The 21,817-nt window shown below is 49.1% G+C and overlaps 1 protein-coding gene across 19 annotated transcripts in view; it reads right to left on the bottom strand.

Moving 5' to 3' along the window:
* Window positions 1–21,817, bottom strand: part of PROM1 (prominin 1) — a 148,293-nt gene that overhangs the window by 104,359 nt on the left and 22,117 nt on the right. For 2 of the 19 annotated variants that reach the window (XM_044767801.2, XM_070506193.1), the window contains exons 1-2: window positions 1,655–1,946; window positions 536–671 (exon numbers count right to left, since the gene is read on the bottom strand). The gene's annotated coding sequence lies outside the window, so the exon portion shown is untranslated. Of the gene's footprint in view, window positions 1–535; window positions 672–928; window positions 1,126–1,345; window positions 1,962–9,319; window positions 9,411–10,330; window positions 10,498–14,269; window positions 14,383–14,621; window positions 14,718–15,507; window positions 15,669–20,800; window positions 20,956–21,540; window positions 21,613–21,817 lie in introns of those variants that run through there. The other 17 variants (XM_044767800.2, XM_070506192.1, XM_070506196.1 and 14 more) reach the window with 16 other exon arrangements.

Genomic DNA, 21,817 nt, shown 5'->3' with positions numbered 1-21,817 from the left:
CCAGCAGCTGTTTGAGTCTCCAGTGGGTCTCTGTCGGGGCGGGGCGCCGTTCAAGGACCCTAATCACACACCTGCTTATCTTAACAAAGGTCAGCCCCCGCCCTCAGGAACCCGGGAAAGCTTTATCGAGCAGCGGCAGGAGAAAGGTCAGGAGCTGCCTCGGGCTGCAGGCACAACCTGTTGCTGCAGGAAGCCTGGGCGCAGGCTTCCTCCAGCCCTTCCCTCCAGCCCACCGCCAGGCCACCCCCTCCTGCCCTCGCTCCCTTCTCGGCGGGAGCCTCTCCCGGGCTGCGGGACACAAAAGAATGGGCGGCGGGGAGGGCGCGGGAAGCCGGGAGACTCGAGGAATCCGCCGCCGCCGGGGGGAGGCGGTCGCCCAAGAAACTTGGCTGCCCCAGCGTGTCGGCGCCGGTTCCCCGCCGCGGCCCGCGTGGACAGGGATCGGGGCCCTCCAGGGAGAAGGGGGTTCGGAGTGGTGTCTTCCCGCCGATCGGATCTCCTGCCCCTTTGGGCGCGGGCTTTCGGGGATACTGACCTCGGGGCCCCGACTCTCCCGCACCGCGAAACTTCCTCTGTCCGTGTTTCCCTTTGTTGTCCCGGCCGGCGCCGTACTGGTGGGGTGCGCCCCGAGCACCCAGTTCTCGATCCGGCAATCGCAGAAGGTCCCCGCGCTGTGCACCCAAAGAGGGCAAGGGGAGGCGTCAAGCCAGGGGTGCGTGCGTTCCCCCATGGACGCGGGGAGACGGCCTCCCATTGCGCCCCCAGACCCCCCTCCTGCTGTGATTGGTTGCGCCGCGTACTCCATTCTGCAAACCAGTGGAAGGTGACCCCTTTCCATACCCCGCTGGAGTGGCTCAGTGCTCCGCGCCCCAGGTGCCACCCCCAGCACTCCCCTCACTGCAGAACAGTTCCCAAGCCCCTGACGAACCTCCCCTCGGTCCGCCGCTCTCCCAGAGAGCGAGCCCGCGGCCTCTGGGGTCCCGGTACCGCTCTCCTCCCACCGTCTGTTCGCGCCTCGAAACCTGGAGAGCCACAGCCGCCGGTTCCCCTCCAGTGGATGGAAAGAAGACCCACCACGCAGCCATCAGGCTGCCGGCAAAGTTTGCGCGCGTCCCCGCCCTGCCCGGAACTCCCGCTGGCGGGGCGCCCGGACCACCTCGCCCGCCCTGCAGCCCCTCTGGCTTCCCCGCCGCTCTCCGGGCTTGTATCACCTGCCGCGGGGGAGAAGGGCGCAGAGCGAGCCCCTCCATTCCCCATTCCCAACTTTCTGGAAGGGAGTGCGCTCAGCCCCACGCCGGATCCACAGACGCCTCCCGGGCTCCGGGGTGAGGACGCGGCTACTCACCGGGCGCTGGGGTCCAGCTCCTGCCTCGGCCCCTGCTGCCGCCGCCCCTTCCCTCGCAGCCCGGCTCGGCAGGCGCCGGCTCATGAATGATTTATTCGGGGACCACCGGGATGGCTTCGGAGAGGCCGCCCCCTGCCCTGCGCGCCGGCCAGACCTCAGGACACGGAGGGCCGGGAAAGGCGCCAGCCCTAGAGGCGCGCGAGCAAGGCCCAGGGTGCCCGCGGGAACCTGTTTTGGCCTCCCCTGCTCCCCGGCAGCGACTTGCGGATGGAACTGCCGGGGTGGCAGTGCTTTCTTAAACATACTCACCCGCAGCGGGAGAGCAGAGCGCGCGGCCAGGTGCTTGGTGGGGGCTGGCTCGGTATTTTAAAGATAGCCAAGCCCGAAGGTCTGGACGCGCTCCCGATTGGACCAGCAGGGCAGCCTCGCCACGCTGCCCCGGGCACCCAACGCGGGGCCTGGACTGCATCCATTTCCTGCCGGAGGAGCCCTGCTGACCCGACACGCCCTTCTCTCAGCACCCACGCCTCTTTTACCCAGAAAAAGTCTCCACTTGCTAGACCACCTAAAAACTCCCCCTGCTCTCTGTGGTACCAACTCAGACGTGCCTCGGTTGACTCCCCCTGGTGGCTTCAGACGCCTCTATTGCCACTCTCAACAGACTTCTCTTTTCAATTTATCAAAACAAAAATCAAGTCATTTGGTTCCTTAATGTGTACCAATCACTCTGCTAGTGGCTGGAGCTACATAAACGGCATAAAGCAGTCATTGCTCCCGTATGAGCATACAGGCATCCTCTCGGGCACCAAGCGCACTGAGCTTTAACTACTCCTTTCACGTGAGTCTCGAGGTTGTGAGTTGCCTTCGCCCCGCTGCGTTCACCCCGCAGTCTTGATCCCGTTGCTAAGCTGAGTGGTGGAAACCTTCTGCCAGAAGAAATCATTTCCCCTTCTAACGGCACCCACCCATGAGCACCTCAGGCCTCACTCACCACTTCCTATTCCCGAATTGAGAATACTGTGGGAAAATAAGGTGTGTGGAAGAAAAGCACCTTCAAGTCAGTGTCTAGCACACAGTAGGTATTTGATGTTTGTGATATGGATGGATAGATGGATGGATGGAAGGAAGGACAGACTGACAATTGAATGATGGGCAGGAACATTAACTCAGTAGTTCTTTCACTTACCCCAGAATCTAGCACAAAACAGGTGCTGGAAAGAGCATTGCTGGTTTGATCTGAACTTTAAACTGGTCTTGAATGTGCACATTTCCAGGACAACAAACGCTAGTGCAGGAAACTTCTGAGAATTAGACTACAGGCATGGCAGGGTTAGGTGGGACTCCTGCAAGGCTCCTACAGACCTGAGGCGTCCCTCTCTAAAGCCTCCTGCTCAGGGGCCTCTGCCTGAACCCCTCCAGAGGCCCCAGCCCTGATGCTCGGGACAGACCTCTCTGGCGGGGGCCAGGGGGGAGTTCTTCCTCCCCAGAGCAGCCAGCTCTGACCTGCCTCAAATTTTGATCCTGCCCCTTTTTTTTTTTAAAGATTTTATTTTTTCCTTTTTCTCCCCAAAGCCCCGGGTACATAGTTGTATATTCTTTGTTGTGGATTCCTCTAGTTGCGGTATGTGGGACGCCGCCTCAGCGTGGCCCGATAAGCAGTGCCATGTCCGCGCCCAGGATTCGAACCAACGAAACACTGGGCCGCCTGCAGCGAGCTCGCGAACTTAACCACTCGGCCACAGGGCCAGCCCCTTGATCCTGCCCCTTTTTATCACTGTGACTTTGGCTGCTTAATCTCCTTGAGCCTCAGTTTCCTCAGCAGAAAGATGAAGATAATTATGCCTCATAGGGCTCATTTTTTATTCCTAATAATGAAAATAATAATGACACCAGTAGTGGTAGTGGTGAGCGCTAACACTTCGTGAGCGTTCGCTCTGAATAAGTCACCTGCCAGGGGCTTTAAGCTCAGTATTTTATGTAACCTTAGCAACAACAAGAGCAGTGGGGGATGATGACATTAGCTCCATCTAAAAGATAAGGCTGAGATATATTCAGTAATTTGCCCAAGTCACAAAGCTTGCAAGTGAAGTCCTGAATGTGACCTGGCCTCCAGAGCCCATGATGGCCCTAACACCCCAGTGCACCGAAAGATCACTTGAAATCCTCTTGGGCCTGTGCTCCCGGGAGACATGCTGTGTGCCCGCCAGCTTTGGATGGAAATGGATGGCCATCTGTCTTTCCTGTAGGCACTGAATGCTTTAACTGTTTTTATCCATTTTCATTATCCCCCTCCCCGCCCCCGCAACACCTCCTCTACCTGGACCATCATAGGTGTTCACTAAGTGAGTGAATAAATAATAAACAGACAACACAATGTTAAGATCTGTTCTGAGCAGCCTGAGGCAGACAGTGCAGACAGTGACAGGACCTAATGATTTGTTCTATTCATTTCTGCTTGGAGTCCTCATCCTGCAGTCCTGCTATTTAGTACAACTGAATTTCTACAACATCTGTGATATGCAAGGCCAGAGGGAGTAATGTTATTCCCAGACACACACTCAGTCACTAGATGCAAAAATTAGGTCTCCCTTTCTGAGATCGCTCCTCATTTTTCCCACCCCAATGAAATCTAAACATGAGGCAGCATAGGATTCTAGAAAGAGCCAGGAGATTCACTCTGGTTCTGTCACTAACTGTCACTGTGGCCCCTGGCAAGTCACGTAACCCCCTGGGTTTCACGTTCTTCATCAGTGCACTAGCTGTGCTCAATGGCCACCAAAATGGCTAGAGACTACCATTTTGGACTGTGTAGATACAGGACATCTCCATCATGGCAGAAAGGTCTATTGGATAGCTGGGTTAAACAGTGAATCTTAACAAAGGAAAAATTACAACAGGACTGGGATAAAAAACTTAAGTTTCAATGAAAGTGATCAGGGTTATGTGGTATTAGAAATGAAGTGTTAATTGAGATTACTTATTGTTAGAGTATACAACGGGTCATTCAACAATCCTCAATCTTTGATAAGATGTTCCTTATGAAGGACTTTAGATATTTTCCTCCAAGTCACTAAGACTAAAACAAAACAGGTGTGTGAGTATATTATTCTAGTTAACCTGACAATTTCTACCATGAATAACTATGTTCCAAAAAAAATAATGTGTTCATATGAACAGCAAACATGGCAGCATATGACCCTGTAGAAAAACAAGGTTGTGTCATCTCAACACCCACAGTCCTGCCTTCTTAAGACTGAAATTTGTGTAAGAGACAGCCAATGAGAGAGGGAGAAGAAGAAAGAGAGACAGAGACAGAGAGATTGTTCTAAATAGAAATTCTACCAGTTTTGAAGGGAATGGCTTCATGCAAGCCAGGGTTCTCCTACAAATGTTTTATCTCATGATTTCCTGTTCATTCTGCTTTATCCCCCTTGCCTCTGGGCTTAGATACCAAAAATAGCATTGCTGGTGTTTAATAACCAAAAGCCAAGAAAACATTCTTCTGGTACTTTGAGAACCTTCAGGTAAGATTTGTAACTCATTCATCAAGCCCTTTGCATACTAATTCAAGGGCGGAGGAAGGAAACTTCAATCCAGTTTGGACAAAGAGAAGGGAAGAGGGAGACAGGGCCAGACCAGGGCCAGTGCCGCAGAGCTTGGATTCCTAACATGAAACCTGGGGAGAAGTTGGAAAATGCCATCACACTTTAATAGGGGAAGGTGTGTGGTAGTTTTACATTTTATATGCTGGATCTGTCTTCTGGTAACCATTTCAAATAAATGCCTCATCTCTAGGGCTGGCTTTCATCTACGCCTTTCCCTCTGACATCATTTTTAACATGCACTAACTCAAATGGGGCTTTAAAATTTGCCTTTAGTAATCATATGGAAAAAACAAGGGCAGTAGAAGGGCAGAGAATTATAAAGCATTAGAATACTCTATCTCATTTTCTCAAGAAAAGTGAGGTTCCCTCCATCTAAGAGCTATTGAGAGATTGCAGAAGGAGGTGGGCAGGAAAATTCCACAATTTCTGATTCTATAGTTGTCAGTTTTTTGTCATATCCCATGAAAGGTTCACCCAGGAACCTGTAATTTGTACAACAGCAAAAGTTACATCTATGCTAAGCAGTGTTTTACCCTCTGAAAATAATTACTATTATTACTTTCCTCTGAAGAACTACTAATTTTCACTTAGCCTCATCGTCATCTGGAAGAACTCACTGGGTGTCCGTTAGTCAGTCAGTCAGTAATATTTACTCAGCATCTACTATAGGTCAGGAGCTAAAGACTCCAGTTACTCTGACCCAGAACATACTTATGAAAAAACAACTTTATCCAATGCTATCTTTCCTCTTATTTACCCCTTACATATTTCCCTCATTGTGAGACTTTTTTTTTTTAAAGATTTTATTTTTTCCTTTTTCTACCCAAAGCCCCCCGGTACATAGTTGTATATTCTTCGTTGTGGGTCCTTCTAGTTGTGGCATGTGGGATGCTGCCTCAGCATGGTTTGATGAGCAGTGCCATGTCCACACCCAGGATTTGAACCAACAAAACACTGGGCCGCCTGCAGTGGGGCACACAAACTTAACCACTCGGCCACGGGGCTAGCCCCACATTGTGAGACTTTTTAAAAAAGCATTCTCATGCTGGCCTGATGGCATAGCGGTTAAGTTCGTGCTTCGGCAGCCCGGGGTTCGCCAGTTGGGATCCCAGGCACGGACCTACACTTTGCTTATCAAGCCATGCTGTGGCAGGAGTCTCACATATAAAGTAGAGGAAGATGGGCACAGATGTTAGCTCAGGGCCAGTCTTCCTCAGCAAAAAGAGGAGGATTGGCAACAGATGTTAGCTCAGGACTAATCTTCCTCATAAAAAAAAAAATCCTCTGCAAAATTCTCTTTTGCTTCATACTTTATCTGCTACCTCAGCTGTAATCAGATATTTATTTTAACCCCACTAAACTTTCTGCTAATTAAAACACTCTTCACATTTGCCAGGGCAATTAAAGAGTTAAATTATAGTCCCATCCAGCTACTTATACCAGAGAGTGAAAAAAGAACAGCTACTTTTTGTGTTATAGTGGGGAAAGCATGGGATGGGAGGTTGACCAGATCTGGAAATGAGTCCTAACTCTGCTTATTCATTCATTCACTCACTCATTCATTCATTCTCATTCATTCACAGATACATGTATTCAACAGTGTTGATTGAGCACCTTCTGTGGGCCAGACTGAGCAAAGAGATACAGCAGAGAATAAAAGAGAGGAGACATGGCCATCCAGAGCTTAACCCCTTATAGGGGAGAACATGAAACATGAAAGCCACCAAATTAATAAGCACATTCACTGGACACCCTTCAGTAAGTTACTCAACCTCTCTGAACTTCACTTTCCTCACCTACAAGATAGAGGTTTTGTGAAGATTAGATGAGATGATATATGCAACAGCTGGCACGCAATGGGCAATAAGTGGCAGCTATTATTTCTGCCGTTTCTATTTCTCTGTGAAACCCTCTCTCACCCCTGACCCCGCCACCCTTTTTTTATTTCCAATTTCATAAATTAGGAGTATAGGACTATTGCACGCACGAGCTAAATGTTCATTCCACAAATATTTACATAATATGTCCCAAGGATTTGCAAGGCTCCAAGCCAGAAGGGCCGAAGGAACTGGACATATTCTGACCCCTGCCCTGCAGAAGAAATTGTCCAAGACTTGGAAGTGGGCAAAGGAGATGACGGGCCTTCCTTTCAGTGGAGTGCAGGGCATGATGGGAATTATCAGATTCCACGGAGGTGTGTCTTTGACTGTATTTCTATGGAGTAGGCTATACTACAATCCTGTGAAGGTAGAAGTTAAATTAAAGAAAAACGATAACAGGGCAAATGAGTGTTCTCCAGTAGAGAGAATTCCATTTCAACCCGGTAGAAAAGATGATCCCAAACATACCTTTCATTGCCCTATAGGTAGGAACAAGTTTTGCAACTATTAGCAAATATTCATTTCAGCATTCCCGATTGCCTATATAAATGTCTGTTCTTCAAAGTATCCTTTGAACCAGTCATAACATCTTTCTGGTTCCGTCATTAATGAATGAGTTGAGTAAAATCTTTGCCATGTGGTCACTATACATTTGCATGGGATTCATATTTTTAACTCCTTGAAAATTATAATTTAGAAGGCCTAATGGAGCTTATGATCTCTAGGGAGGCAAATAGCAAATTTTAAAAATCAATTATTTTTTTTAATTAAAACGTGAATAAATGCTGGAAATGTGAAATGCAGAGTTACGACTGAGCCTTGTGAATAGACCTAACATTGCGATAACAGCCTTGCTGGGACAGAGTCACCACAAGCCTCACACCAAAGCCTCCTGTCGACCTTCCCTCCCGTCTCCTCCCCACAAGGATCCCATTCAGAGGCATCTTTGACTCAGGGCTCCAAGGCACTGCTGGAGACAAAAGGAAATATTTTAAAAGTTAGATTACAGTAAACTCCTTTTGACTGCTGAGAACGCAGAATGATTTGTTGTTTTGTAATTAACGGGCTTGAGGTTCTTACAGATCAAGGAAAGTGGCTGGGAAGCAGGTTCCAATGTTCACAAAATGCGGTTCTCCGTCCAGCCTCCGAATGTCGGTGGAATGAGTCTCCGAGAAAGATGAGGGAGCATCGAGGAAGGCTGGCTGGGCGGAGAACATGTGCACAAACTGCTTGGAGATGGGATGAAGTACAAGACTCCCTAATCGCTTACAATAAGCTGGGTGACATCTGAGGGAGACTCCCAGGACAGTTTTCACTATGGAAGGAAGAAAACTACAAACGCAGTGAGAAAATTATTCTAGATCAGGGTTTTTTAACTCAACAGTCTCAATATTTTGAGCTGGATAGTCCTTTGTGGTGGGACTGTCCTGTGCATTGTAGGATGTTCAACAGCATCCCTGACTTCTACCCGCCAGATATAAGTAGCACCCCCTCTCCCAGATTGTCACAACCAAAGGTGTTCACAGGAGAAATTATTGACCTTGAGCAGAATTTTATCAGATACATTAAAAAGAGAGTCCATGGTATCAATTTGGGCAAAGGCTAAGGATGGTGGTTATGAACTGAAGCCTATCCATGCCCCCAAGCCACATGCGCCTTTCACGTTACCTAGTGACCTTGGGGAGTCGGCCCTTGCATTGATTGTGCATCAGCCCCAGGGACAGCTTGCCCTGGAAGAATTGCACAGTGAGTTATTTTGGGAACGTAACTTGCTTTCTTGTATGCCCCCTTGGGCCATTCACAAACTTCCCGTGCTGGGTGCTTGTTCTGAGTACAGCCCAGTACTTGGAGAAACTCAACGTTTTACTTCTAAGTTTGAGCCTGGAAGCATTCAGAAAGAGTATACAAGGGCCATTAATGATATTTCCCAAGGCCTGATGAGAAAGCGCCTGGCACGTTACACAGCTTCAATAAATCTCAGAGGAAAACAAGGAGAATAAAGTGATCCTATGTGCTCATAAGAAGACAAACAATGTAGTAACAGCAAGAGAGTGCTAAAAGATACACGAAGTACCTCCATGGGGCGGTCTGTGTGCTGTGCCTACCATTTGCCGACTATCTACTACTGTTATGCACGGAGCAAAGTACTTTTCACACTTCTCTTAGTTAATTAAATCCTCCTAAGGAATCATCGTTCCTCCCACTTTCCAGAGAAGGAAACTGAGGCTCACGGACTGGACTGTCCTCTATTATTTCCATAATAAGAATAACAGTTACCGTTTATCATGGTAACATTATTCTAAATATTTCATTTAATATTTGAGATAATCCTAGGAAACAAGTATTATCCAAGCAAATCAAACAAAAATATTTTGAGCATCTGTTATGTGCCAGGATGGCGCTAGGTGGTGGGGACACAGCGGTGGACAGTCTCTGCCCTCATGGAGTACATAGTCCAGGAGGAAAAGTAGACATGAATGAGTACTTACAAGAAGGATGATTCATTTCAAAATCTCACTTCTGCCTCCCAGCTGGAAGCTCCCACCCCGAGAATACAGACGGCGGCCTTTAGACCTAGGACTGGAAGTAAAGACACTTTCTCAGTGAGCTTTTCAGGAGCATCTGGTCTGTGCCAGGTGGGCCCTGTCCTTGGCACCTAGGGACACGGAGGTAACTTCAACCCCGTTCAGTAAGAAACTCTGCTTGGACCTGGCTCCCCATATGCTGCAGCTGCTCAATTAAACACTATTAAATGGCAAATAATGATAGTGGTAAAAAATAATTTAGAAAGAAGATGTAAGAGGAACAGCCACAAAAAATCCTGGATCTGCTGGAATGCAACAAAGCAAGGATCAGAAACCTGGGGAAGCAAGGCCTTGGAAAAACTGAGCCGAAGTTAGAAGATTCCAGAGATTAACTGGGACAAAAGCAGAAGTATAGACTTGCAGAAGAAGACATTCGTATGCCTGTCATCCTGCAAAACACTTCAAGAGTCATTTCATCCTGTCTCAAAGTGCTAAAACGCATAAACACAAAAAGAGGATTTGTCGCTCTTAGAGGTACCTAATTTGAAGGAAAGGAGACAAGGAAAGTAAGACTAAGGTTGAATTCTAAGGAAAAACCCCCTGGTAAGGAGACCTGGAGATGCAGGGAATACTAACGAACATTGGGAGCATGCACTCAAGGCGAATTTAAGTCGGTAAAATTATTGAAGTTGGGTAATAGGTATCCGGAGTTCTGTTTTGTACCAGTTTGAAATTTTCTTTTATAAAAAGGCACAAAAAAAAGTCAATGGCCGGAATGTTTGGAAATGGAAGGTGGCACTGGGCCTGTCCTCGAGCCGCAGTGAAGGTGTGATGTGTGCTGAGGTCGAGGCCCAGGGGCGGAGCTGAATGTGCAGTGAAAGACCAGAGTGAACAAGCAAGGAGAGAGATCTGGCATCAGTCTAGTCTTGGCTATTTTTATCACATTAGTTCTTATGGAAGGGAAATATCAAATACCTCAAAAGTTTAATAAATAAGGTCCAGCGATGGATGTAAAGTTACTCCCTCTCTGTTACAGGCCAGACGGTAACATGGACTCCGGAATAGGCCAACCTGGCTTTGGATTTGACTCCATGTGTCACCTTGGACATGTTACCTAACCCCGAGAGCCTCAGCTTCCACACCTGTGAAGAAGAGTGAACACTGGCAGTACTCCTGGATTTTGAGAGCATTAAATGAGGTGAGTTATGAATGGCGCCTGCACACGGAGGGTTCCAGTAAGAGCTCGCTCTCTCCCTCTGACCTCTCCACCTCTGATTGTATTTAGGTCAGGACATGATCCTTCTTTAGACTCCTGCCTTGCGCTCTCCCATCCTGCAGGTCTGTGGGTGGTTGGATAAGCTTGATAAAATGGTATTGTAAAGACGCTGTGGCGACAGGTTATAGGACGGCTCTGACGCCCCCCAACCCCACCCCAAGAAGGCAGCTCTTTGGGAGAACTGTGCTGGAAGGTATAAGAGGGTCACACCATCTCTACAGCTTATCATCACCATGGAAAACAAGCCAAATGTGTCCAACCGGACTTCTCATGTGATAGAACCAGAGTACATATCTGAATACGAAACGAATTTAGTATTTTTCCTTTTGCTGTTTTCCAAAAAATAGGTTTGTTCCTTCTCCAGAGTTCTCCATCTTAACTAATGGCTCTAAGCAGTCTCCCAACAGAGAAATCAACCTTACCCACATTACATATTTGCCAAGTGTTGAGTTGTCCAACATGCAACCTTGTTTCCAGCTGGGACAAGCTCCCCTTTGTGGGGAGTAGTAGTGGGTTACAGCCCAGCGCCTTCCACCACAAAAGCCAGAAGATTATCCTCCTATTCACCTGTCATGCACCCACGGCATGGCCCTATCCAGGCCTGGCCAGTTAGCTACTCCTGCCTGGGACTTTGACCCTGGAGTGTATAATACAATAAATAAGGCCAATCAGACTATCAGAGGAGTGACAGTGGTGGTGGCATGGGTGGCACCAGGTGCCAGCGGCTGTCCTAACCAGGTTGTGCCCACTGCCCTTGATTCTGATTCTGTTCTTCAGCCTTCTAAGTCCAGGAGCCATACAATACCCTTCCAGTATGCTCCTTTTCTGACTAAGGTTAGCCGGGGTTGCTTTCTATTGACGCCTGATGGATAGACGCACCGCCTTTACCATCTCCCTCACCTTCTCTTCACTTTCTAAACCATGCCCCCTCTCCAGTCTCATGACGGCAGTGCTAACTCAGCCACTCAGCGTGTGCTGTTGGGAGTCACCTCCTCTGAGCAAATTGCTTAGGGTCCAGACTAGGAGTTGGTGACAGAGGAGAGTCACGCAAGTGCAGGATCAGATCCCATCTTTATGAGCATTTTGAGATTTGTTCATCATGGAGTTTTTATTTAAAACTACGTGTAATATATAGATTTAAATCTATATAGATTTAAAGAAATTTTTCATTAAAATATTATGTAACTTAATTAATGAGCTTTTGGGGCACCCCCTTAAATTTCGTGCTGGCCCTTCTGTGACTCTGTGCAATACTGGGCAAGACCAGAGCCCATGCACACATTTCCCTTTGTTCCCTAAACAAGTCTCTTTAGGATGTCACTCTGTACTCGAATATCTCTAAGCATACAGAGATGATTAATACCGAGTTCAGACCTCCAGAATGTCACCATCCAGTGGGGGAAACAAATAAAGGTCACCGTGAATTCTAGGTGCATAATAAAGGGAGATGACAAAGTAAGTGTGGGCATGAAGATGGGAAGGAATGCTCAGATCACCCTCGGGTGGATCCCCAAATGCTTCCCAGGGGCTATGGTGCTTGAGCGAATTCTTTGGAAAGAGAAGTTTCACCAGATAGAGGACAGGAGAAGGACACTGTGAGCAGAGGAGTCAGCATACCCAGGTGCATTCGTATTCAGTCAATGATCTCGTGGGGCTGGAACATAATATTGGAGAAGATGAATAAGAAGAGATGAATCTAGAGTGGTAGGAGGGAAGACGCCAGGTTGTGAAGGAGCTCATACTCCATGCTAAAGAATTGGGACCATCTAGAGGCAATGCAGGAGCCGTCAAAGGTTGCAAAGTGGAGGAGTATTGGGGTGATACTAGGTTTAGGAAGATCACCCCGAAGAGGGCTGGGGAGGAGAAGGTGTGCGGAGAGGGGAGCCTGCCAGGAGGCTACACAGGGTGGGTGCTCAGGGGCTCGTTCATGAGGGCCTTGGCGTCCTATTAAGGACTCCAGCCTTTTTCTTTTGAAGGGCTCTGGCCTTTGGAATAATCCATTAGATTCAACTTCTCCTCGTTGTCTCTCTCCTCTCAATTGCTGGCAAGGAAAGTACAGTTATTATATGTGACAAATGTCTGCTGTCCTCAGCATCCTGGGTCTACAAAATAAGGTCTAATTTACACTTATGGCCCAATTAAAATGACTCCATGCCCCACCCCACATCCACCTATCTAAGTAGGAAATTGGATGCCTCTTTAAGTACCTATGAGGTGTTTCTGTGAGTTCCCAAAGATGTGCTTCATACCCAGTCTGTCATCTGCCATCACCCACCACTAAGAGCCCAACATGATCCGTTCCTGCTCTGACACCCACAGCCCAAAAAACCACCTGAGGGAGCCCTTCGGCTGCCCGGGCTGACAGAACCCAACATGAGACACCAACATCCTCGCCACCACCATCTTCAGATTCTTCCAGAGCCCTCAAAACATGGAGCTCCAGGGGGACTGCATAGATCTGGGGAGTATGGCCTCCTCCCCAAACCTGGGCCAGAATTTGGAACTCAAAACAGCTAGGAATGTTCCTAGAGATTCATAACTCTTGTGAACTGTTCCATCAGCATCCGGATCTTACCCTTCTAATCAGAAGGGCTCAAACCCCCAAACCTCCTATGGAGGCAGCCAGGGAAGAGACTCCGTGCCACCTCCTCCACTGTCCTGCAGGCCACCTGCTTCCGGCTTCAGATAGTGAAGCGGGAGACGGGGATGACATGGAGCTCAGCCCAAGATGGCAGCCTCGGGAGGTCTACTTCCTGCGTATTCTGCGTCAGGGCCTGCCGCCCTTTCCTCTGTTACACATCACTGGAATTTTAGATTCCCACAAACCGTAAGTTCTGCGAGGGCAGGGGTCATTATCCGCTTTGTGCACTGAAATATCCCACAAGCCTAGAACTGTGCCTGGCTCGGAGTAGGAGCTCAATAAATACGCATTGAATGGTCGAACCCAGTTATAAGCACCCTCCCCTGGGTTCTTGAGCCCCTTTAGACTCATCGCTTTACCTCTCTGCACCTACGTTTCCTCACTGGAAATGGACCTGACAGTGCTTACGGCTGCCTCCAGGAGCTTCAGAAATAAAGGGAGGTATAAATTAATCCACAAAGAAAATGAAATGTGACCGTATATAGAGGCCTTGGCACAGAGTAGGTGCCAATTTCTTTTCCTTCTTTTTTCTCTCTTTCTTCCTCCCACTCTTCTTCTACAGATATTTATCAAATATCTGTGGGCTTCAAAGACATCGTGAGCAATGGTGACTCTCGGAGGCACCGTCCTGCAGCAGCAGGTTCTAGAAGCCCTTTGTGGTATGAGAAGTATGTTCTCTGCAGGGTCAGTTCCAGGGGAAAATGGGAAGTTGGTGTAGGAGGCAGGACAAGCGCTTTGGAGCCAAACAGTCTTAGGTTCAAAGCCTGCTTCTGTGGCGTATTGTGTGAGCAGGCAGGTTGTCTGACCTCTCAGAATCTCAGCTTTACCATCAGCAAAGTGGGAATAACAACGCTTGTTTTACCGAGGTATTATGAGGGCTTTACGAAAGGGCACAGTTGGTGCTCATGAATATTTCCTGCTGGCGCCCCCTCTTAGGGGCCGCGCCTCAGCGTTGTTTTTCTCTGGGTTCTGCCCCCCAGCTGCTTTCTCCACTCACCCCAGGTTTGCACTCTCTGCCTCCTTCTCACTCCGCTTCTGTCCAGCATGGGCCAGCCCTTGAGGTCTTCAGAGTCTTGGGGAGCACCTCTTTCTTCCTAGTGATTCTCTCTACTAAAGGGATATAAGCACTAACACGGGTTAATTTTCTCAAAATTCACTGGCACAGATTTCACAACTCTCTTGGCATCCTGGCTGTGTCTCCTTGGCTCGCCCTGTATGCTCTTTCCTCCCCTCCCCCACCAGTCTGGGGACACCCCTGTGAGCAGGAGTCTGGTCAGCAGCTGGCGAATTGGCCATTTCCTCCCCTTCTGCTCTCAGCGAGGCTGAGCTGCTGGGAGCTCCCTCCTCACCTCTATCACTGTGGTTTCCTGGGTCGGATGATGATTTTCTATACTCTGTAAGGTATTTGGAGACGTAGAGAACACCTCTCTCCTTGATGTCACCCTCTGTTAAAGGGACGCCATACTAGTACCGGCCAGCCTTCTCCTGAGGGCACTTTGGTCAAATGCTCATTTTGTTTTTACCCACCACTGCGCCTCTCTGGAGAATACAGGTGCAAGGTCGCAGGGAACTAGGCAGGACAAAATGACTCAGTGATCACACCACACTGATCACAGAACCGCCACTCCCACCCATGTCTGTTGTTTTGCTGCTCTGCCCAGCTTGTCTGCCATCACTCTCTGCTCCCAGGCTGAGTTCTCTCCAGGGGGCCTCTGGACCCTCCAGCCATGGCCTTCCAGGGACGTGCCCACCACTTCATCAGCCATGCCTGCACGTGCAATTTGTCCAGCGTTGCAAATGACTTAACCTCAAGCTGCCCCCATCCGCACTGACCACCCACAGACCAGGAAACTGAGACTCCCAGAGACTGCACGTATTCAGCCTTTCATATCAGAGGGGTTCAAAGCCTGCGTGCTGGAGGCAGACTCCCTGTTATTTACCATCCACACCCCCGGGATGCGTTAGTTAACTTCTCTGTGCTTCAGTTTCCTTGTCTGTAAATTGTGGCTGCTATTAGCACCTAATATGGCATAAGATTATGAGGATTCGATGAGTTAATACATACAAAGAGCTCTGCACAGGGCCTGACATGTGTTATTATTCAGCCAGTATTTACTAAGTGTCTGCTGCATGCTGGCTGCTGGCTTCCCTCATGTCCCAGTGTTGGTCAGTGGGGAACAGTGATTAAATCTCAGTTCTTTCTGACTCAAAACCACAGCTTTGCCCAGAACTCACATGCCTCCGTCCTTTCAGGCAGGAAGAAGAAAGGAAGACTGGAGACACATCAAGCACGCCCTCACTCCTCTCGGGGCCAACGCTGAGCTCGGCCTTGGCTGTTCCCGTTTCCCGGATGTACAGCAGTTAAAGAATCCCCGAGCCTCTGACTTCAGAGTGACTGGAAGCTGTGGAAGTTGCCAAACCACTCTCATCCACAAAGGGCCCCCTGCTGTGGGGACGTCTTCCCCCTGGGTCTCCCAGCTCCTCGGCACCCCCTGCTCGGGAGACAGTAAGTTAAAGCCACAATACTCCCAGAGAATGCCTGGCCCAGTGGCTCTCAAACTATGGCCCACCCATCGCTGAGAGCTGGGCCGAGGGATTCCCCACTAAACCCGACGTACCCCAAATAAACCTGGTGTTTCTTGCCCCAGAGGCCTGCCTTGACATGCCATGGCACTGCCGGCACAACTCCCACTTATATCTGCCTCCAGAGTGCCCTGTGTGGTCACTGCAGCCTGTCTTCTGATGGCCACTGAGGAGAATGTTCCCCAGCACAGGACCTGTGGAGCTTCCGGGTTACGCCCTCCCCATCCCACACAGCCCCACTCAGCTCTCCCCCCAAGCTCATCTTTCCACAAACTCCCCGTCACTGGGCTCCTGATGCTGGTGGCAGAAGCACAGGATTCAGTAGACTATAGCTAGAGGATCACTGAAGATGGCCACCGAGGGTTCCAGATTGCTTAGCTCAGGAATTGCTCCTTCGTCTCATGATAGGGAAAAATAGAATGTTGGAAAAATCCCAGACTTGAGCCCTTCATCCTGGAATGAGAGGCAGCCCGGAGCATGGAAAGATGTGGGCGTGTGGCTCTAGGACCTTGTACAAATGATTCGCTGTCTCTGAGCCTCCATTTCTGCTCCCTAAAACAAAGAGCACACAGGAATGTGTATCTTACAAGCTAATACTGATAAAAGCCTGTTTACCCTTCATTACCAGAAGCCCTCTCTCCAAGGGCCTGCAGTCCGAGAGTGTGGGTTTCTAACTGTGATGCACAGAGCCCTAGAGTGGGCGCAGGGCGCGGGCTAGGCTCCCCAGCCCCATTTCAAGGAGAGCAACTGCCCAGATGTCAGTTCCATATATTAGGTTACTATTAAGATTTTCGATTAAGAAAAAAGCATTCTATTCTTCACCCCAACTCAGCGTTGAAAGACAACCTAAGAAAAGCCCTGAACTTGGCTAGTATTCAAGCAGCACACAGATAATAAGGATGTGGCCAGGACTGCTCCTTGTCCACCAATGTCCATTCCTCCTCTTCTACTCAGAAACCTTGAACTAAGCAGCATGCATGACCTCCTCAGTAAAGATTACATTTCCCAGCCTTTAGTGCCCGTCTAACTACATTCTGGTCAAGCAGAGTTAAGCAGGAGTGGTGTGTGCAGTCTCTGGGAAATGTCCTTCGAGGGTGTATGCCACAGTTCTCCAGAGAACAGAACCAGTAGGATATCTAGTGTACAGAGATCTGCTACTAGGAATTGGCGCAGGTGACTACGGAGGCTGAGAAGGCCCACCACCTGCCATCTGCGAGCTGGAGCCCCAAGGAAGTCAGTGATGTGTTTCAGTCTGAGTGTGAGGGCCTGAGAACCAGGGAGCCCATGGTGTACATCCCAGTCCGAGGGCAAGGGAAGATGGAATGAGATGTTCCAGCTCGAGCAACGAGGCGGGAAAAAGGAAGAGTTTCTCCTTCCTCCGCCTTTTGATCTATTCAGGTCCTCAACAGACTGAATGATGCCCAACCACATTGGGGAGGGCCATCCACTTTACTGAGTCCACTGAATCCAATGCTAATCGCATCTGGAAACATCCTCACAGACACACCCAGAAACAAGGTTTAATCTGGGCACCTGTGGCCAGTCAAGTTGACACACAAAATTAACCATCACAAAGGGAGAGGGTGCCTCCTTCTTCATCACTTCCTCCTACCTGCCGGACAGAATTTGGACTGACGGCTGGAGCTCCAGCAGCTACCTTGGGCCATGAGTTGACCTTGAAAATAGAAGTCAGGCCCAGCTGAGCAACAACATGGAAGGAACAGTACAGTACCACTCTGGCCTCGCACTGGCTTCCTTCCACTGCTGTGATCATGAGTGACAAATAAACCTCTATAGGGTTTAAGCTACCGTTATTTTAGGTTTTTCTGTTCCTGGTAACCAAACTTCCTCATAACTAATAAAATGCCAACATATCACAGTCAATGGAAGACGGGGGTTTCTGTGGGGGCTTCTTTGTCATTCATTTCTGCCTTTATTACTACAGTGTGTTTGGACTCATACTCTCCCCACTAATCACAGGCTCTGCATTCAGGAACGGTACAGCTGTAGTTGCTGCCACTTGCAAGAGAGAGTGAGAGGCTGGGAGGACGGAGGACAAATTCCAAATCCAGGGCAGAATCAACCACTGCCTCCCCTCATGCACTGGACTGTTCTTTCATTTACCCAGTGCTGACTGGTTCTGCGCCAGCTCCTACGCAGTATCTCACCTAATCCTCACCGACAGCATGATGATGGAGACATCAGCCCCATTTTCCAGATGAGGAAACTGAGGTTGTGAGAGGTACAGAAACAGCCGAGGGCGAATCAGTCTGCCTCCCTTGATCCAGCATTGAATACAGTCACATATCCGTTAACAATGGGGATACATTCTAGAAACATGTTGCTAGGCAGTTTCATCCTTGTGCAAACATCATAGAGTGTACTTACACAAACCTAGATGGTACAGCCTACCATACACCTAGGCTCTACGGTACTCATCTTACAGGCCCACCGTTGTATATGTAGTCTGTCGTTGACTGAGACATCGTTATGCAGCACATGACTGTATTTTTTTATTCATCAAACGTATTTCTGTCTGACTATGGAACTTATCTTAGGTGTTCCACAGACTCTCTCCAACAAGGCAGAGAATGAAACAGTCGGAAAAGTGCCCTGTTCCCCAATCAGGGCGATCAGAGGGTAGGGTTGGTCAGTCAGTTAGCCCCTGTGCACTGAGTGTCTGCTCTGTGCCAGGCTCTGCTCTTGGAGGAGTCATCATCAAGATGATGTTTATGGGGCATCTTTTGCTCTGAAGTGTGGGCATCACAGTTTTCTGTGCAGAACCCACATTGCCCTGGCACACTCTTGTTGTTGAGAAGGAAAAATACCAGCCACAGAGGCAGAGAGCTGGGTCTCGTTCCATCACTACCACCTACCATCTGCGCACCTTCCAATACGTTAGTTAACCTCTCTGGCCTTCTGCCTCTCCTTTCATGGCCAATGAGAGTTTCCTTGCCTTTGTTTGCTCTCCTTTTGAGTGTTCTTTCATTTAGACTGGGTCAGAGCTCGTCAGGGCAGTGCTATTTAGAGTTCTCCAGGAAACTACACTCTCAGTGGAAATTCAGGAACCTTCTGTTATTAGGCCCCCAAAATAATTCACGTAAATAAATAGCCGGCTCCAGTTGCAGTTTCTTTTTATGAAAGAGCAGAGACATTTGAGAAGAAACTGCTGTTACTTGAAATAGTCATTGCAATCATGTTTTTACCTCCTCCCTGACCATTTTCTTTTGGGAACCTCCTCTGAGCCGGAGTCCCCTTGAACTGTGTTTCCAAACTTAGTTGGTGATATGAATCACCTGGGGCTCTTGATGAAACTCGTGAACAAACGGAACCAGGATCCCAAGTCAGTCCTGGAGTTGTGATTCACAGGTTGGAGTGAGGCCAGGAATAAGTATTCTGGGGAAGCACTCGGGGCCTGGGGGATTCCTGTGGTCAGGCAAGCTTGGGCAGCACCTGCAAGGCGTGTAACTCTGGAAAGACACTTGCGTCTGGCCTTCTCTTTTTATCTTTGCAAAATCAAGGCCCAGAAAAGTGAAATGGCTCATTCATGAGCCATCACGAGCTGGGATGAAATAAACCAAGACTTGAGTTCAAGTCCCGAGGCTACAAGGAAGTTGGAAGCAGAAGTTTGAACCCTGATCTTCCTACTGATGAGCTACGTGATCTTGGGCCAGTGCTCTATTCAGCTCACAGTGTTGATTATCAAGTGTCCAGACCTGTGCCAGAGCATGTGCCTGGCTTAAGTGCTGAGGGGTGAACAAGCGACAAGACAACCTGCCCATGGGTATTCCAGAGCCCAGAAAGGAGACTAACAAAGAGCGGGGACTCCCAAAGGGGAGGAATGCCACCAAAGTGGAGGGGGACCCTCCAGAGGTATCTAGCATAGCTGGCTTGGTTTGCAGGGGACAGGAGTGGCTTTCTTGAGAAAAAGATGGCTAAGGATTCGAAAGATGACTAGGACTTGGCCAGATGAACAAGTGGGAAGAGGGCACTGCAGCTATCAGGACAAAGGCACAAAGGCCAGGAAAGTACCTGAACACGGGCCTGTTGAGGAGTCTGGAGAGAAGTCCAAAGGTAACGCGATGGCCAGACAACTTGGGGAGGCAGGCTGAGGCAGACCAAGCAGGATCTTGTCTGCACATACATGATCTATGCTAAAGGCGAAGGGAAGTCACTCAAAGCCTCGGGACGCTCAGGGTGCCATTAGATTTTTGAGGCATGTTCCTGAGCCTCTGAGTCTTTGTCTGTAAACGAGGGGTCATAATTTGCGCCCCTGCTCCCTCTCTTCTCCACCCAGGGGCTGGAATGATGCTTTCACAGTGGAAGCCAGATCCTTGTCACCCTTTGCTTAAAAGACCCACCTTGTCCCCATCTCAACCCCTACTCAGAACAACATCCAAAGTGCCCAACATGGCTTGTAATACTCTGCCACAGCCTCCCAGGGCCTCCCTGCAGGCCCCCAGACACACTGAGCACACTTCCAGACACCCACACGGCTCCCAGGTCTCTCCTGACTCTGTGCCCCACCAGCCCTTCAGGTAGCTCAGTTTTTCTTTGGGGGCACTTTCACCCATCATCTCATAGACCTATTTGTCCAACTGTTTCTTGTCTGCTCCTCCTTCAAAGGGGAGCTCCGTGGGAGCAGGGGCTTGCTGTCTGTCTGCTGCCATCTCTGCAGGGTCTGGTGTAGAGCCTCCAACCCATAACATTTGTTGGGTAAATAGCTGAGCAATACCTATCTCGTGTGTTTATTGAAAAGCTCGAATAATAGATTTCCTGGGTTCAGTTAAGTACTTAGTAAATGGAAGCTTCCTTATTTCTTTATACCCCATTCCCCCCTCCTCCAGCCTCCCAATCAGAAGTCCTTCCCAAGGCACCTGGGCCCCCAGCTGCCCCACTAGACCCTCTGCCTGCCTGTCAGCAGCCACCCCTGTCCCCGACTCACCTTCCCAATCCACACTGCCCAGGGCTGGCTTGGCTGTGTCCCTGCAGGAAGGGATGGGGTGTGCCACAGTTACCGCATTTTATGGCTAAAAGGGTTTGGAGGTTGGCGACTCTTAGATCAAGTCATTGGACCCCATGTGGCCAGGGGTTGGGTGTGGCCATCACGCCCAGGCGGCATGGAATGTATGCCAGGGCATGTAATAAATCAGGACCATTTTGCAGGGCAGAAAAAACAAAACACTTCCTCAAGCCTTGAATGGTGGCTCCTTTCCTCCTGACCCCAACTCAAATAGACTGTTTTAATGTGAGTGTCCCCAGCCGTGTGGACCTGGGATCATGTGCAGAAAGCCTGGTGACCTCCCCTTTCCTACAGCCTAATTGCAAGATTCACAGAGATGACAGAGCAGTCTGGGGTGGGGAGAGCAGGCAGAGGCTGGAAAGGCTCTCCTCCTCACCTCTCACTCAGAATCCACAGGGGGTTAAATAATAAACAGGGCATGTGCCAGCCCCTCTGAGAAGGCAGAGTTGTAAAAGCCAGGGGGTCTTTAAAATCACCTAGTCAGGGGTGTTTAACCCGAAGCTCCTGGCTGGCTAAGGTGTTTGGACATGGGCTCTGAACTGGTGTGCAAGCTGTTGTGGGTCTCTGTGCAGATTTGTGGACAGAGTGTTTGTCGCTTTTCTCAGATTCTCAGAACCCACCTGTGTAAACGTCCTCTGGCCCAGAGATGAGAAATAACTCACCAGTGAGTGCAGCGTGGATGGCAGCTCAGCCTCCTGCAGGCCCCATCAGCTCCGTTTGCCAGGTCATCTGCACTGTTTAGAATAAAATGAGTGGCAGATAAACGACAGCAAACATGGAAACAATAGAAACCAAGCTTAGAAAAAAATCAAACAAAGGAAACACACCAACATGGCAGCCACCATTGTCTGGCAGTAGAGGACACAAATCTTTTCCTTTTAAAATTTTTTCTGTATTTTCTAGATTTTCAATAAGAAAGCATTTGCTCCTTTATCATTT

Source organism: Equus asinus, chromosome 3, assembly GCF_041296235.1.
Source record: "Equus asinus isolate D_3611 breed Donkey chromosome 3, EquAss-T2T_v2, whole genome shotgun sequence".
NCBI lineage: Eukaryota > Metazoa > Chordata > Mammalia > Perissodactyla > Equidae > Equus > Equus asinus.
This window is presented reverse-complemented; position numbering and strand designations above follow the sequence as displayed.